Source organism: Agelaius phoeniceus, chromosome 5, assembly GCF_051311805.1.
Source record: "Agelaius phoeniceus isolate bAgePho1 chromosome 5, bAgePho1.hap1, whole genome shotgun sequence".
Lineage (NCBI taxonomy): Eukaryota > Metazoa > Chordata > Aves > Passeriformes > Icteridae > Agelaius > Agelaius phoeniceus.
Window position 1 is genome coordinate 30,830,520 of NC_135269.1, and position 15,196 is coordinate 30,845,715.

General features: G+C 35.9%; 1 long non-coding RNA gene across 1 annotated transcript in view; it reads right to left on the reverse strand.

The window, feature by feature from the left end:
* Positions 1-3,239: 3,239 nt before the first annotated feature.
* Positions 3,240-15,196, reverse strand: part of LOC143694134 (uncharacterized) — a 211,466-nt gene continuing 199,509 nt past the window's right edge. The window contains exon 7 of the long non-coding RNA XR_013182390.1: positions 3,240-6,637. This is a non-coding gene — a long non-coding RNA (uncharacterized LOC143694134). The remainder of the gene's footprint in view (positions 6,638-15,196) is intronic.

Genomic DNA, 15,196 nt, shown 5'->3' on the forward strand with positions numbered 1-15,196 from the left:
CTCTGCATGCTTCTGCAATTGGGTAAGCATCTATATCCCAAAAAATCCCAGCACAATCCCTGTGTTGTAGTCTGTGGCTTCATTAAAACAGCATGCAATACTCTTCCATAATGTGTATGTTCTGTTGTGAGGAATAGAATAATTTTCTCTGTAAAACAGACTGCTATGTAAAGCAGAACTGAAATTCAAGGAGACTTATTTTTTTGCTCCTTTGTAACCCCAACACTACATTCCTCTTCATCACTATGCTAAACCTGAAAAGACTTCTATTAATAAAAATTAGAATTGGAGAAAATATATTACACCATCTCTATGCCTGTTAAATTAATTATAGGCAAGTGATGAACAAAATTGGGATTCATTATGCATTCTATGACAAAAAGAATAATTTATAAATTCAATGTAATGTTATTTCTTCTGTAATAGCAAAATGAATCATCAGCTTTTAATTTTCTGCTATAGCTATCTAAACCCTTTTTAATAAGGGGTTTATCTATCTCTTGAGGTGTCTAGCAAAGTCTGATGGAAGTTCTCAAAATTTAGTTGTGACAGTACTGCACCAGCTGAAAAATTGCAACAGGCTAATTGCTTTCAAATTCAATTATCTCTTAATTATTACAGTTATTGTTATATATTATTCCTTGAATTTTTATCTTAGATTTTACCACACATCCAGCTATATTTCATCTACTGGACTTTACAGGGTATGCCTCACAGGCAAGTAACTTATAACTTTTTTGGTGAAAATAAATTAATTAATCAATAGTCATCAACTCCAACACTCAGGTATGTTTAAAAAATTGATGCTGTGATAAAGTTTGTTAAAAAGTAAACCAGTAATAAATATTTGCATTGCAACCTATTATGTATTTTTAAATACCTGCTGCTTGTTTCTAAGTGCTGCAGCTTGAATGTTTTTAGTTCCTGTAGAGGTTATTGGAATTTTAAGAACTAGTTAATATGGTGCAGTTCCAGCTCAGTCCCCAATACAGAAGAATTTACAGTATCTTCCTGCCAAAGTTTGGCATGCCAATCATAAATTGACTGAGTATCTATCAGGGCCACCATTTAAAATGGGATATCAAACAGGATTTGATATAACTATATTTTTTGTGTGTCACACAGAAAGGACAAAACCAAATTGGCCAAAGACAATATGGCCTGTCCTCTAAGAAAAAACACCCAATAGTACAGAGATTTTGCCTACTGCTATGACCTCTATCCTCTGTGATAATCTGCACTGAGATACATGACTACAACCTGAAGGATAAAGAAAACAAGTCATACTGGATGAACAGTGGGTCTGGAATATGTACCCTGAAGTTCTTAAGATTTTATCTGATTTCAGCCTTGAATCTTTAAACTGAATCTCTTAGAAAATGATGTTTCCATATACTCTGATGAGAAAGTGTGACACTAAAGCCCACCTGTAGCTATAGAGAAACCTTTATCTCTCCACCTGACACACATAGAATAAGAATCCAGATGCTTAAAAATGCTTTTGAATTCTCAAAACATTCAATTTTTTAAATGTTTTCAGCTTGTGATGGAAACTAGACTTTTTATTCTGGGAAGCCTAATAATTTAGCCACCCTTAAGAATCAGGGAAGATATCAATGGAATGTATTAACAGTTTTTCTGTTAATGTATTAACAGAATGTTAAAGTACACAATTCTAATGTATTGTGTACTTTTGTTATAAATTTCATTACTGAATTATGACTGTGATCATAGATCTGCAGCAGACCAGCACGGGAAGGTACTCTTGCTCTGGTAGAACTATTAGTATCTCTGACAGTGAGGAATGAATAAGCTCCCTAGGGCAGGCTATGCTCTCTTCTTCTGTGTTTGCATTTTTCACTGTGCTCTCAAAACTCAGCTGAGGACCAAAGGTTCTTCAGTGCACCCCTGGCACAAGCAATGCAGATAATCCCATTATCTTCCACCTCACAGTCTTTTTCGTGTTTCTGTCATCGTGGAGAAGTATTTAACATAAGGTGGAATTTATCTTGCCTAATTTTAGCTCTCTAAATGTCAGGAATCAAGTATAAACTGATTGCTCAAGGCAACCTGTAGTCAGAGGAGAAAGACAGGCTTCTCCATGCAGCAATTCTTCCCACCCTGCTTTAGGAATCTCAGTGAATTCCCATGCTCTGACAATTTCCATCTCTCTTTCCCTCCCTTGAAACAGGACACCAAAGACATAAGATTAAAGTGACTGCTCAAAAAAATTATGTATTCCCCTAAAACTCCAATCTTAAAGTCTTACACTTTCTAAAATGGTAAAGGAACTGTATTCCTCTATTTTTATCTTCCATATTTATTAGTTTTAGAAATATATTTAGTTTCTTAAAATAGATTTATTTTTCCCTTTATATGGTTTTTGTGTTTGATAATGTAACTCCATCACTTTTCTCTGTAGCCGGAATAGCTGAATAAGAGATTTTTCTTTAAATAAGAATCCAAACTGCATTAGGATGTTTATTACTGCAAGGCCACATTATCTTAAGTAGTATAATGCTCACATTTTGAATATTATGGCTGAGAGTGCTATCAAAATTAATTTTACTCTGGTATCAATGAAAATTTATTGTTGGGAGCTTTTTCAGCCATAATGAAAGAAGAGCAGTAAAATGTTAAAGAATGGCATTGATCTTCAAGAGCTAAACAAACACTTTCCAAAAAACTTAGGGATACCATTGCTTGCTTTCCTCAAAATCGTGGTTGTTACAGAAGACATATGGTCTGCTTTATTCAAAAGTGAATTCCTTTGTCTTGAAGGCAGTAATGCACCACAGTAACTGTATGATGATAAGATCTGTAATAATAGTATAATAATAAAGGTTTGAAGGAGTAAACAAATGTTTTCACATTGGAGTGGGAAACATTGCCATTTTTCTTCTGATTTATGAGCTCTAGTGAAAGGCCTGGTCCCATGGAGTTGAGTAGAGTCCCCAAGGGTTGTTTTACCTCTCTTTGTATTACTGATGTAATCAAATCTGACCTTGATATTTGGCACTTCAAAAAAATTACAGAAAGGTCTTGCACAGACACCAATTTCAGTTTGACACCTCACTGGCAGTTTGTAGATCTTAAAAATTACATTAGGTGCTTGTGTTTCAGTTTCAAGAAAAACTGGAATTTCTTGTGTGTAAATGAATACACATAAAGTAAAAAAGAAAACATTACATATAAAAAGATGACACATAGTAATTTATTTTGTTTAAGGTCAAGAAAAACAGCACATATTGAATATATATTAAGTCATTGCCTATATTCACAGAATAATACTTGGAACCTGAAAGGCATTTGAAGGCTTTAAATTCCATTATTTTTTTTAGCTTTCCTATTTTCAGCAGTAATTTGGGATATGAATTGCTTCTGTCCTCAACTATTTTATTTACAGCAGCACATTTTTAAAGTGAGCATTATTTATTCTTATAATAGTCACTCACATGTTTTAAAAATTTTATGAATAAAACCAGATGTGTAAAAGTCTTGCCAAATTTGCAGACCCATGGGTAATGCACAACTCTAAAAAGAAGCTTATCCTATTTAATTATTGTGGAAGCTGAATCTGGCTTTTATTTAAGCAATTTTTAAGCATAAGTAAGAGTCATTTATGATACCAGGATCTACCTTTTCTCCTTTGCTTCTTTCTTGCCAGAATATATCAATATTTTTGAAAGAATAAGACTAAGGACTCTCTCTCTTAGAGAATATGTGTACAATTTATGTTATTTCCACTTGAAGTGAAGGGAGTGTTCAGCAATGCTAGTTTGGACCATCTCCAGTAAAAGGAAAAGTTTCCATCAGTTCTTGTGTTTGTTTCATGCCCAATGCAAATGATGCATTTCAACACTTCAGTCAAGAGCATTTGGAAATGCTTTGAGACCCCCAGTGGAAGCCACTCTGACCATGCAAACTACTCTTAAGATAGACTGAAAAGCCAGTTATATCAGACTAAAATAGCCCGTGATTTTATATTGATTCTCTCAACCTTATCTAAGGAATTAAGCATTTAAGACAAATTGTCTGCTTCTCTGCATGGTTTCCCACCTGTCTGCTTGCCAGAGAGCCTGAATGGTGTGTCAGAATGCCATATTCTTTCAGCCACTGAATTTCCACCTGCCTGTGGAGTCATGTTGCTGGCTTCTCAGGGATTTAGGAAGACGGGATGTCTAGCTAAAGAAAGAGCTGAAAATGAGATGATTTGCTGTTTGTTGTTCCTTTTCTTCTTAAATGGATTTTTTTAATTCTGATTCCTCTTTCACAGAGACAATAAATCCAAACTTTTAACTTTTTATTTCCATTCAAGGATATTATTACTTAAAGTGAAATATATCAGATTTCTGGTGGGCTATAGCTAATACTGTATCTTTTATCTTTCTCAGGTCCTGATTTTGTGGGAAGCCAAAAGTACAGTCAATCTTTTAATATAGAATCTTGGGCAAGATATTTGAGTATCTTGTTCTATGTTTTTGCTGCCAAAATATATACCTAGTGAAATACAGGTATTTGAAATCCATTTCAGATATCCATCTCAGTGGTGACCTTCAAAATATAAATATTTTTCAGGTTTATGTGGCAAGATTAGTCTCACTTATATTCTACCAGAAATTATTTTTGTATAAGAAAACTTTGAAGGCTGACACAAACGAGGTGAATTCCCACTATTTTTCAATCTATTCTTCCAGTGGAAATCATCTTTTTCAAGACAGGTCCATGCCTAACTCTGTTTAAGTTTCCATACATGTAAAATAGATCTATGGTTTGGATATCCTTGCCTTTCCAAAATTTGAAAGCACCTCAGAACTCTGAAAACCAGCGATAATTCAGCATTAGAGCTAACAGAATGAGTTTTCCAATTTAGGTTCGGCTGTTCTTGACTTTACCTTGAATTCTGTTTAAGTCACTGCAGGAGTAATTAACTAAAAGGTGGATTTTAAAATATGATCTTGCAGAAGAAAGTGAAAAAGTGAAGAGGATAACAACTTCTAAAGAAATGGACAGTCTTTCACAGTATTTCTGTAATAAATACTTTTATTATGTAATAAAAGTAAGTAAGTATTTACATAATAGCAGTATATAAATAAGACTATGTAAGGAAGACTATGTAAACAAATGTATGAGAAAGGAGCAAAAAGATAATTATTTCACAGAAAAATGTCATTCACAGCAATACGAATGGAATGGTGGTTAACTTACATTTAAAAGCAGATTGGTTCAGAAAAGGAGAATGAAGTTGAATATGGCACCACTTTTCAAATGTTAGTTATTGACTCCTTTTAGCTCGTCTTTTCTTTCTGTGGATGCCTATATTAAAAGCCTATTTTGGGTGCTCATTACCAAAACAAAAATTGAAAAAAATGATGACTTTAAATTGAGGTTAGATGTATCTATATTTGAATCCTAAAATAAGTAAATAATAAAAATTGAATGGTTTAGAAAATACATGCTTAGCAAAAGTACAGAATGTCATTCTATTAGAGTGTCATAATTTCTACAAGAATACATTTCATGGGGAAGACAAAATAATCATGACAGCACGTAAAGACATCATGGTAGAGTAGGATGTGTAGCTGTTCAATGATGTTAGAAAAAAGAAAATGTGCTGGTTCACTGGTTATCTTTTCTGAAGGGATTAAGAAGTCAGCTTGTCCAAAATAGAACACTGCTGGCTTCCATTCTTGCTTTCTTAAAAACTGAGCTAAATGTCATCGGGTGATTTTCATGAGGTTTGAAGTTTAGTTAAAATTCACAAATACAACATACCTAATCCAAACTGGAAACCCAGATCATGTTAGAAAACATTCTATCATTTTAAAATGTTTTTGACCACCTCCTAGTCGAAGCCACTTCAGACTCCATCTGAAAACTGATACAAACCTCTGTGCATGTACATCTTCACAAACTGTCCTAAGTTCAAAGGGAATGGTTTAAGCAATTTCTTTTCTGAGAAGTATTTTATGGGACAGACCACCAGAGGGAAGTACTGAACACTCTTAGGAGACAGCATTTGAGCAAGTTTTCATTCTTGAATGAAATGCCATATGGCTGGGGGGTGGGATTTGCATCTCTGAGGAAGCTGTGACAAGTGGCAACGTTTATTTTTGCCTTAATCTTTCTGTGGCTTCAGTTTTTAAAGCAGACTTTTCTCCTGAAGAAGTTTAGATTTTCAATCCCAAGAAGGAGATTACATATAATTTCTGAACACCTTTGCTGCTGTTCACATTTGCCTGGACTCTGTGCAACATATTTCTAATCAACAATAAAATAACCTCTTGGTCTTGATAGGCTAACATTTTAAGAAAATCAACAGTATTTTACACAAGCCTTCCATGAAAATAATTTTCCATTTATTGCCAAAAGAATAAAGAGATTGTGCAGATATGTGAGTCAGGAAGATTCAGCAATCACACAAATTCAAACATAATGCAGTACAGAGGGGTCCATGTGTGTGTCCATCTGTCACAGGAGGGGAAGAGCATCTTTGGTTGTAGGCTTGCCAAGCTGGTGAAGAGACCTTCAGACTAAAGTTGCTGAGGAAAGGGAGCTGTAATCCATCTCACCCTTACCAGTGTCAGCAAGAGATGCTCAGAACCTGGAGAGGAATTGCAGGTCATCAGGGGAGCACCTAAAGAGAAGCACAAAGAAATCCATTCCACTCCAGCCAGCAAGTTGACTTCATAAGAGTTCAACTTAAATGCTCCTATCAAACATATATGAAGTGTGCAATAAACAAGATGAGTTAGAGATATACACAAACTATCAGGGCTACTATCTTATTATCACAGAGCTGTGCTGGGGTGGTTCCTATGACTGGAGAGAATGCCATGCAATAAAACCCTGTAGGGAAGAGGGGCACAAGAAGGCTGGTTAGTATTTAAGGATCACCTCCTCCAAGCTCAGGAGGTCAGATTGGATGGGGATCTGAGCAATCTGTCTAGTGAAATGTGTCCCTACCCAAGGTGGGGGTGGGGGTGGTTATAACAAGATCATCATCAAGTTCTCATCCAACACAAACTGTTCTATGCCTCTATGATTCTATATATCCAAAGGTTGGCAAAAACACCTTTATACCTCCTGCAATTTAAAAATGTGCTCTGCCTGGTAGTGCAATTTAATCAGAAAAATTTTCAAGGGCGTAACAACTTTATTGATCCTAAAAACTTAACAGAAACAACATTATTTAGTCCCGTATGACAGCAGATGGCACTCTAAAACTGTTGGCATGTACATGTATGACTGCATATATGTAGACATACACAATCAAAAAACATGTTTCTTTCCAAATAATGAGGCTTTGAAAAAGTCTGGATCTAAGATTATGATGCTATTTTTTCTCAAGAAATATTTGAAACACAAAATCTTTCCATGCAAGATTTTAGAAACATTGTCACATTGGAAGATCTCCAACAGAAGGGAAATAAAATATATTTCTAATATTTTAGTTTGTTTTTACTGTCTTTCCATATAATAAAAGTCATCTTCCTTGTAAATAAGGGTATATTTACTTATAGACAACAAAAAAATTATACATAGATGTGGGTTTTTTTCAAATGCCAAAATGGAATATCTGCTCAATATTTACCATGTATCCCAAAAAGTATTTAACTTGTTAAGACTGTATTAAGAAGAGGAAAGAGAGGAAATATGGAATCCATTGCAGTCTTCTTTGCATATGCAAGAAATATGATCATAGCATTATATGAATTCTCTCACCTCATTTTGAAGTTTTGTCAAGTTTTATTTTCTCTTATATAGAAGGAGAAAGAAAAATAAGTAGTAGATTTAATAAATTATTGAAGCTGGAGAAATCTGAGAGAAGAACAATAATTATTCAAGCAAGAAGCAACAGTAGTGGGAAGAGAACAATACCATTTGAGAATAGATTGTAACTGGATGCCAAATTACCCTACTATTTTTGACCATAGTGGGTGGTTTTGCTTGAATAAGGACTATAGTGTTAAAGCCAAATATACATGCAATACATATGTTTGAAGAACCAAAACTCCTGAGACTCTGGAGTACAGTCTGTAACTGGAGGATCAGATCTACCTTTCTTTGTAATATAAACAGCCCTGGAAGAGAACTGACCAGTTTTTATAGCAGCTGTGCTAATGCCAAAAAATAAAATAACCTCTGTGGTGACAAGGAGAAAAATTTTTTTGGTTATTCCTGTTTTCAGGAATCTCCGGCTAACCAAAGAGGCTCTAGCAGTCTGTACTCTTGAAGTACTGAAGACCAAATTCACCAAGATAATATTCCTAAATTTTTCTGCAGTCCTAAACAATGGCTCTATATACATCAGTTTAGTTGCTTTCTGGTCCCAGAAGTGCCCACCTGATAGATTTGTGGCTCTTCCTCAGTGCTGACTTACATGAAAAGCTTGATGCATAAGGCATGGCTGGGCCTGGTACTTCTCCCTCTGTGTTTCTAGAAGGGAATGGCTTGGCAAGATTTCTCCTAGCACCTTTAAGCACACCCCAATAAGGACAACAAAATGACAAGTTTAATTTTTGCTGCTGTCTCGTCTTTTATCACTGTGTGATTGCTGGAATACCCATAACAAAATGAGGAATTTAGTTTTTAGAGGACAAAAGCACACTAAGAAAATATTTTAATGCTCCATGTAACCTCCTGTAAGAGTGTCTGCATTTATCTGGAAAGACATTTAGGGAGAAATAGAAAAATTCTGGAGGATGTTATGATGAAACCAAGCTGTAGAGTAATAACAAAATGAGGATCAATTGGATTGGAACATTAGGAAAAAAATAAGCAGAAAAAATTGTCTTTGGTTCATAGCTTAATGGTAAAACAGTGGCAATAAGACAGCTGAATCCTAATCCTTTTCTAAACAGTCTTTACACAGTGATTGTTCCTTAAATCTTTATAAAGCCTCTGATAAGGACAAGAAATCTATATATTTGCCTCTATGGTAAAATACAGAAAAAGCAGTCTAGTGGTGTGTTGTACAACAATTTTGCTGTACAACAATAAATCTTGCTTTCTTTTTCACAATAAGAGTGCTTCAACAGGAGGGGATGAAAATATTCCCTCTTTCTCCCATAGTGCATTAAAGTGTCTATAATGGTTGAGGAACACTAGAAAATACAGCTGTGTATCCTGTTGGGTAGACAAGAGCATGAAATAAGCTTTTTCCCGCTTCTGGATGAAAGCTCAGGTTGTTTTCCCAGGAGAAGCTGTTTATATAGCTGTCAACTGAGAAAAGTAAACCTCATATTTTTTTTCAAGAGTCTTTTTTGTGCTTGATACACTGTATGGTGGCCTGTGAAATGGCCCAGGGACTCAGGAGGCAGAACATGTCTGGGCAGTCTGGGACGTGCCCCTTCTCTCTGGCAGCATCTGAGCTGGGCAGGACTTGGACTCAGCTTTGGGCACAGGCACCAAAAGCCATGTTTCACTGGAGTGCACTCTTTTAGGTTTTTCACTATCATGTGAGGCCTTGGGTGCAGAATGTTGGGGACTGAGGGTCTGATCCAAATCTTTGGCTGTTAAAAGTCATTGACAGCAATGAGTATTTGGTATGGCTCAAGCCACTACAACTCTTCTAGAATGCATTCCACAGAACATGAAGCATTTGGAAATTGGCTGAGGAAGCCAGAATGGTGAAATTCATGCTTGTGCTCCTCTCCTGCAATTATTCCCAAGCCCTATTTTCAATCTGCATGCTGCTTATTTTCAGTGATTCCCCCTAGTGTGCGATTCATCTGGCTTGGCAGCTGCTCTGTGTGCAGTACATTTCAAGAAGGAAGGGGACAGAAGCACAGGCATGTTTCCAAGAAAACAGATAAACTGCTTTGGTGTCACTGACGTGGAAAGTGGGTTAGTCACACTCTCAAAGACTGGTATTCCTGATTGGTTTTCCTTGTCCAGAGCAACATATGGCTGTGCTAGCCCACCACTTGGAGTATAATTCAGTGGGTCTTCCCTGAGAGTAGAGCAATGAACTTAGATTTTGAAGTTTACTATTTAAATGATGCAAAGTATTCCACTGTTTTAAGGCAGCATGTAAAGCTGATTTAGGGATTACTGTTATGTCGCTTCTCTTTTTTTAGATACACTAAGTATTTATCTATACATTTAAACCTTTATCCAGACAGAGAATAGGTAGGCAGATTAGATGACAGAGAACTAACAATTTTCACTCTTTCAAGCACAAAAAAAGCATTATTCATTTGACAGTTTTCAGTTAACCTTTCCATACCACAAGCTTGCTAAATTCCCCTTAAACCTTAATATTTTTAGGATTCAGATTTGATTACAAAATCTAACACAGTACAATCAAAACAAAATATGGCAGGTTTATAGGATGATGATATGAAATGTGTGTAGCTGTGGGTTGTGAAGAAAAGGAGGAACATGAATTATAATATTTGGTGGATCTGAAAATAAAAGGAAGCATTTTCTTTTTTGCTTGTTAATATTCAGGCAGGTGCTTAGCATTTACCTGACAAAAGCCAGTAATTTCTTTGTCCAAAGAAATACAAGAAAAACTTAAAATCCCAGAGTAAAAAAAAATTGGTAAGTTTTACAGTGATATATCACATGCTTACTAAACTTAGGTGTATATAATGATTCTATTTAATTTCTTATTCTCTCTTCCTCCCACTACTGATTGAGTTGATTGGTACAACCTTAAACTGAGAAACTAATGGCTCAAGAAATCACAGTACTAGGTCTTGAAGACATTTCATTGGTGTTATTTTTATATTGTGGCAACTGCATCAATTTCAGTGAATTACTTCTGATTTACACTGGTGCTTGTTGCACCAGTGATATTTCAGTCCAGTAATCTTCCCATGCAGAAGGTGCATATTGAATTTTCAAATAAATAATGAATACTTCTGGTTGAAGAAATGTTGTTGCCATGAGGAAAAAACAAGCCCTGCTTGAGAATCCAAGTTGGTCTAGTAAATTTTAAGAAGATCAGCAGACACAAGAAAAGCAACTCTAAAGCAGAAGGAGAAAATTTGTTTGTGAATATACATTTTTTTCCTTTCTCTAAGAGGTCATTCACCCAGAATGAGCACACATTCAGCTGTACTGGAAGCTATGATAGGTAGGTCACTGACTGGGGGATATGAGTTATTACATTGTGAAAAATTAATGGCTGCCATAGCCACTTTGAGCTATGCACAATTATACAACTGCTTGAAATCAGTGGATATGATGAAATGTAGATGTATTCATGCAGTCCCACACAAATGCTTTCAACTCTCCCCTCAAAGCCAAATTCCTGAAGACCCTGTGCTATCTGACCACAGAATGAATGTCACAGTATGCCACATGATAAATTCAGAAGCACTACAGGATTTTCTTCTTATGGGAGTGATCCATGGGGCACAACCTCAGGCCTTTGGTGAGAACATCCTTTCATCTGCCACTACAACCGAAGCCCAACAGCCTCCCAGCTTGCCCCTACCCCCAAGCCGTGCTGCAGGGTGCTTCTCTGTGTGTTGGCTGGTATTTGTGTCACAAGAACAGAATATTGCCACTCAGACACATTCTACCATATCAAGAGTCTTCAGTTGCCTTGACAGGATTGCTCACCTGATAGAGGCATCTACCTGCAATGAGCAACCTGTTTACTCAGAAATTTGGTAGGAACTTTCCAGTCTTCAAGTACATTCATCCAGCAATGCTCAGGGTTCTAAGAGTGTCCCTGGCCTCTTCAAAAGAACACTGTTTGTAAAAAGCAAGAAGAAAGCCCTTGTGAATCTATTTTGGGGCAGCCTGATGACAAGTGGAAGGAGGAAAGGTGGGTGAATCCCTTAACTGGGTTGTAGACCACATTTGAACCTCCAGTCACCTAAGGAGAGGAAACTGAAATAGTCCATTCTTGAAATGGCAGGATCCACCTGACCCTGAATTTGATATTAACACTTTTCCTTCTTATTTTAGCCCTGAAAAAATATTCTTTCCTAGAATGGCCTCAAGCATTGCACATGTACCTTGAGCACAGAGGCTGTGCTGGATGTGCAGCTGCTCATACATGAGGCTAACATGTGCCGTGGACTCAAGGGATCACAGCACTTCAGAAAAGAATGGCAGCTAAGCAGCCATTTCCTCTAGAATGTACTCAAAAAGCAAAGCCTTAAACCTGCATGACATATTCTTATCCTGACAAGTCTGTCACAGAGGATCAATAAATAAAAACCACAATAAGCCTACAAAGGTCCCTGTAGAGGGATGCATGAGCCACAGACGGGATGAATGGGCCCGGCTGAAATGTTGGCACATGTATGTGACAGAACAACTTGAGAAAAGAGCACTAAGGCATTCCTATCACTAGGGTTTTAGGGATCAACATTGCCCCAAAAATCTTGTTGACTGTGATGCATGCAACCATAAAACTTTATCTATGTGAAGGGGAGGGCTGGAAATGAAAAGATAAGCCAAATGATCCCATCTTCTGGGATCAACCTGAAAACACATTTGTGATGCATTTCACACTGGCTGTAAGCATGTCTTGTTGATCAGCTTGACTCAGTAGTGAAATAGCAACAGGGAGAGGTTCAAATTTATCCATAGTTTGGCAAAGAAGGTCTGAAAAAATATTAAGGGCAACAAATATAAGACAAGGGAGAAGATGAGAGGGAGTTTTAAAGTCCCATTTGATTAATACTTATCTTAAAGTGTTTATTTATATACTGATAAACATTTAAGTAAACACAGTACCTGAATGAGAACCACCCAAGTCATGACCTCTGCCCTTTAATATGATACTTGAATGAAGGCTGTAAACTCATGCAAAGCCTTATTAAAGCCCTGTTAAAGAGATGTCAGAGAGACAGAGCCACTAGGATTAGTGGATTATAAATGTAGTTATGCTCTATACTGACGTTAAACTACAGTCATGTATTTAATACTGGTATATTACTTATGGAAGTGAAAAAATGGTGCTATCTGAGACCACATTCATAGTTTTACCAGCTACTGGTTTCTTAGAAATACTTCCTCTTCATATGATGAACTAATTCTGAAGGGGAAAATGTTGGTAAGATTTTATGGCAACCAAGAGACACTACTTACTGAAAAAGTTATTAGCTAAAGGTCATAACTGCATTCCCTTTAAATGCCTGATTTTGATGTAGTTTGGAATGCTGCCTACCTTCTAGAAGAACCTGTGGCTATGTAGTTTCAACAATCAGACATTATGCCTATCCTGCTCTTATTTACATTTCAGTTGCTAAATTATAGCAACTTTCCATTCAAAACACCAGAGTTTCTCTGTAACTATTTGTCTCCAATAACAGAGGCTATGCAGGGAAACACAAAAGATGTCTAAAGTCTCCACGATTCTTTTTTTAATCATGGCCATAATCCTTATCCTGAGGACAAAAAAAATGTAAAGCATTAATAGGAAAATAAAGAGAAAACAATACAACTTATCTTGTGTAAGTAATGGAGATACTAGACCTGCATAAACACAGTTAGGAATGGGTTTGATTTGTTTCTAAGTGAATACTACTTATGTTCCTTAAGGAAAAGCAAATCCTCTCTTGGAGCTAAAGAAAAGAACTTTCTGAAGATAATGGTTATTTTTAACAGTAGTCAATTCTTGTGGCTCTGTTAAAATTTTCTACAAATTCGTATCTGAGAGGCTTTGTTAAGCTAGGAAAATAAAATTAATGCATACTATCAGCAAATTTGTTTGAAGAGTATTTTCAATATAATTCAAGATTATTTTTGGCTATTTGAATTTATCACATATTTATAATTAAAGAGCACACAACCCACTTTTATTCTAACCGGTAATCTTTGTTTCTTCCTGCTAAAGTCACTGTGAAAGAGCTTGTTGCTTCTCCCTCTAAAGACTTTCATTCTCTGCTACTGTTATACCTTAAAATATTAGCAATGTAATGCCAGAAACATTAATTAACAACCTATTTAGTGAAATTCACATCTCTGCTGATTAAAGCCAAAAGAGACAGAACAAGGGATGTCAATAGAACTGTTCACAGATCCTTTTTTCCCCAAGTATATATATGTTTGTGGGTGCTAAAAGGAAATATTCAAAGTTGTTTTCATCAATGCAAAGGAAAATCACACATGTCCATCTGTCGCAGACAAACTGATTATTTTTGAAAACTCTGGGAAAAGAAGTATGCAGAAACAAATATGAATTTTTGGTTACAGGAAAGCCAAGCACTTCTTGTAATTCCTCACCTTCCCTAAATCTGTTTTGTTAATATGTAACAAGAGAATTAGTCTTCTTTTTCCCCACATAATTTTTTAGATTTCTTCTATGTACTAAAAAGAAAGCAAAAAATCTCAGACTCCTTCCTTTCAGTCCATTTGTAGACTGCCTTTAAAAATGTTTATTAAAGTTATTACACTCTAGTATTACAGTATTTTATCACAATGTTTTACTTTCTTAATAATTCTAAATAAAATGGAATTGATCTTTTTCACTTACTCTTCCTTTCAGACATGTGGATGCTGTTTTACTGGTGTATATGTGAAATGCTAACCTGATTTTCACAACCATAGGCTACATTTCATTTCTCAGTTATTAAAAGCAGAAGCGTGCAACTTAAGGTTTATTATCCCATGTGGATTTAGACAGGAGACAAATCTTTCCTGGGACACAAATATAGTCATACAGGGACCCATCTTGAGTCAGCACATCTGGTTTACCTCACCTGCTCTGAAAGATTGGCGCTGATTAGAGAATTTTGGAATTGCATTGCAATATGTATTAAAACAAATCAGTAAGACCTTCTTTGGACTCACCTAAGGAGTCCAAAGAAACCCAGATTTAAAATTGATGAGTTTCATGTGTTACAGTTGCTTTCTCACTCTTATGCCATCTACTGTCAAAGGGAACAACAAATCATGACAACATGATTTAAAAAAATTTTAAAAAATAAATAAGGCTTCAAATAAATAGGATCACAAACTAAGGAATAGACTTTCAGTCCAAGTCTATTAGTGGAAATTATATTAATAATCAAAAAATAAACATAATTGAGGAAATTTAACCTCTGAAGAGCAAATGTATGCCTCCCAGATTTGAAAGGTGTGAGTTCTTCCAAAGAGTCTGCAATCATGTGGAAAGAAGGTTTCTCAAATAACGCACCTTTGGATTTTCAAAATCTGTTACAATGTTTTTGAAAGAAACTAAGCTTTGGTGTGGAAAAGTAGTAAGTTGTCTTGTGGATCAGTA